The sequence below is a fragment of the Manis pentadactyla genome, chromosome 14 (genome assembly GCF_030020395.1).
Source record: "Manis pentadactyla isolate mManPen7 chromosome 14, mManPen7.hap1, whole genome shotgun sequence".
Classification (NCBI taxonomy): Eukaryota; Metazoa; Chordata; class Mammalia; order Pholidota; family Manidae; genus Manis; species Manis pentadactyla.
Window position 1 is genome coordinate 36374427 of NC_080032.1, and position 3521 is coordinate 36377947.

At 39.0% G+C, this 3521-nt stretch overlaps 1 pseudogene; it reads left to right on the top strand.

Annotated features, from left to right (window-relative positions):
- The first annotated feature begins 2149 nt into the window (after positions 1 to 2149).
- Positions 2150 to 3266, top strand: LOC118915764 (dual specificity calcium/calmodulin-dependent 3',5'-cyclic nucleotide phosphodiesterase 1A-like; annotated as a pseudogene).
- Positions 3267 to 3521: the final 255 nt, after the last annotated feature.

Here is a 3521-nt window from a genome sequence, read left to right on the forward strand (position 1 = left end):
CAAAGAGGAGGGGTGGAGGAGGGAGGGAGAAAGGGATTGAGGGGTATTATGATTAGTACAGATGGTGTGTGTGTGGGGATCATGAGGAAGACAGTGTAGCCCAGAGAAGACAAGTAGTGACTCTGTGGCATCTTACTACACTAATGGACAGTGACTGCAGTGGGGTATTGGGGGGAATCGATAATATGGGTGAATGTAGTAACCACATCGTTTTTCATGTGAAACCTTCATGAAAGTGTATATCAAAAATACCTTTATAAAAAATTGTAATAAAAAATGCAAGTTGTTATGCCGGCAGTCATTACAGCAGTGGAAATTTGGTACTTGCTGGGTAACTGAATGAATCTATGTGTCACCTACACTGAGGCATTGAGGTGATAGCTGAAATAAAAAAGAAATGAACTCATCCAGGGGGAGAAGGCAGAGAATAGCTAAGGATTGAAATCTGGAGGAGACAACCATGAGCCCTAATGCACACCTGGATGGTGTTCAACCTGGAAGTGACTGTTCTCATCACCTGCAGCTGAAACAAATGTTTCCTCCAGGACTCATTGAGTGACTCTCAGATTTTGGTTCTAACCCTTTAAAACTGTTCTCCCACTTTATTTCAAAGCCTCATTTTCCCTTTCAAAACATTTGCAAAATGGCAAACCCTACCGCTAAAAGGTCCATTGAAGTTCTCTTGCAAACATTAACTGCTTTTGTCTGCTAAACATTAATGATGTTTCTGATAGGGACAGCTCTGACTAATAGCTGTTGAAACTCCTGAGCTGAATGTCAAAGGTGGGAAATGAACTCTTAAATGGTCTTAAAAGACAAAAGAGGCTGTGCAATCCTTGAACATAATCCAATCAAATAGATTACAAAGGAAAACACAAGAGCCCTATTAGATTCATGACATGACTGATCCTTGTTCCGTTTGTGAAAAAAACTACCAGGTCATTTATTCTCTAGGAGACTTTCCTTTGATATTAACTTGCCCGAACTGTGAAAAATAGTCTGAAACATAACTTTTGATTGCGCTCATTGAACATTTGTCAGTCCTCCAAAATTTTTCATTTGCAAATCTTATGTTGAGTCATATTAAAAGAACCAAATAAAAAGAAAATCCAGTCCATTAAAAAAAAAACTAAAACTAAAGCTAAAGGTTAGAGTCAAATAGCCAAATTCTTCCATCAGGAAGTGTGCCACAGTCTAGCTGATCAAATGGCAAAAAAAAAAAAATCACATCCTCTATATCCAATAAATGGTTGCTTGAATTTTATTGAAGAAAATGAGTAAGTTCTGGTTCCTGGATTTGACTGAAAAGGTCATGCTGTGGGTGACCTTCCTGGACTCCACTTTAAGGTTGTCAAAGTAGCCAGTGTCTCTCTTTTGGCCTGATACAGGAGAGACCAATATCATAAGTTTTGATGGTGAAAACACAGTAGTAATAAATTTTCATATGCTAAAAAAAAAAAAATTGCTAAGCCATATGGTTTTTTTCATGTGTCGATAATTTACCAGGTCAGTCACTAAAGCCATCCCGCAGCCTGCCCTCCTTCACCGAGGATTATTTTGCAGACTGGGAGACAGATGTATAAATAAAAACTGTGGCACGCCCCCTTCCGGCCAGAGCGCGCTGGGCGGGCGCAGCGTGGAGCGAATGGCCGGCCCCTCCTCCCCGCCAACGCCCGCCCAGCGGGATTTCCTGAAAAGAATTATATGCCAAATAAATTTGGAAAACACTGCATATTATACCTTCACCTTCCCCCACCATGCACCAATCACAGTTAATGTTAAAATTTTCAGAATACATACCAGAAAGAGAAGCAGGTGTTAATACCACTGGAGTTTGGCCTTACAAATTGTTTACATAATCTGGAAACTTCCAAACTAATGAGGACTGTAATAAGGCACTGCAATATAAAGTAATTATCATCTTAGTGGTACAGGTATGACTCACTGCTCTTGGTGTAATCCCCAAGGACCAGAAGCTCTACTTTCAAGAGAAAGAAAAATAAGAAAAAAACTGAAGTATGGGAATCTTTTCAACTGTTACAATGCTTCCAGACTAAGATGCTTAGTGAAGTAGCTGGAAAAAGGTGATGTTAACGTCATAGACTTAAAGAACACTGAATATGCAGCATCTGTGCTGGAAACTGTTTATATTGATGAAACAAAGATGTACAGAAAGTCCTATCACATGGTTGGTTTGGCATGCCCAGAAGCTGTCATAATAACATTAAAGGATGTTGATAAATGGTCTTTTGATATATTTGCCTTAAATGAAGCAAGTGGAGAACATAGTCTGAAGCTTATAATTTATATGAACTGTTTACCAGATATGATCTTATCAACTGTTTCAAGATTCCTGTTTCTTGCCTAATTTACTTTGCAGGAGCTTTAGAAGTTGGTATAGCAAGTACAAAAATCCTTATCACATTTTGATTCATGCAGCTGATGTCACTCAAACTGTGTATAACATAATGCTTAATACAGTACTGGCTCACTGAACTGGAAATTTTAGCAATGGTCTTTGCTGTTGCCACCCATGACTACGAACATACAGGAACTACAAACAACTTTCATACTCAAACAGGGTCAGATACTGCTATTTTGTATAATGATCGCTCTAACCTTGAGAATCACCATATAAGCGCAGCTTATCGACTTACGCAAGAAGAAGAACTGAATGTCTTGATAAATTTATCCAAAGATGACTGGATCGGAATCTAGTGACTGAAGTGGTTTTGTCTATAGACATGTCGGGTCATTTCCAGCAAATTAAAAATATAAGAAATAGTTTGCAGTAGTCTGAAGGGATTGACAAAGCCAAAACCATGTCCCTGATTCTCCATGCAGCAGACATCAGCAACCCAGACAAATCCTGGAGGCTGCACCACCGGTGGACCATGGCCCCGATGGAGGAGTTTTTCCTGCAGGGAGATGAAGCTGAATTAGAGCTTCCATTTTCCCCACTTAGTGATCGGAAGTCAACATTGATGGCCCAGTCACAAATAGATTTCATTGATTTTATAGTAGAGCCAACATTTTCTCTTCTGTCAGACTCAACAGAGAAAATTATTATCCCTCTTCTAGAGGAAGCCTCAAAAGCAGAAACTTCTTCCTATGGGGCAAGCAGACTATCCAATAAAAAAGGCCCCATGAACAATGGAACCTATTTCCCAGACTACTCCCTTGAAAGTGTGGACCTGAAGAGCTTCAGAAACAACCTGGTGGACATCATCCAGCAAAACAGAGGTGGAAAGAATTAGCTGCACAAGGTGAACCTGATCTTTGTAAGAACTCAGAAGATGTAAATGCTGAAGAAAAACATGCTGATATACAGTCATAGGTTTGAAATACCTTAAAGGCTTCTGTACCTTTAAACATGAAAGGTAATTTTATTTTCCAGATAAGAAATCTAACTGGTGAAATGAATGTTTTGTAGAATATCATTAGAGACAAAGTTTTATTATTTCAATGCCTCCTAGTCCTTTAAAAAAATCTCTGTCTTCTATTTTGAAGCAAAATCTTAA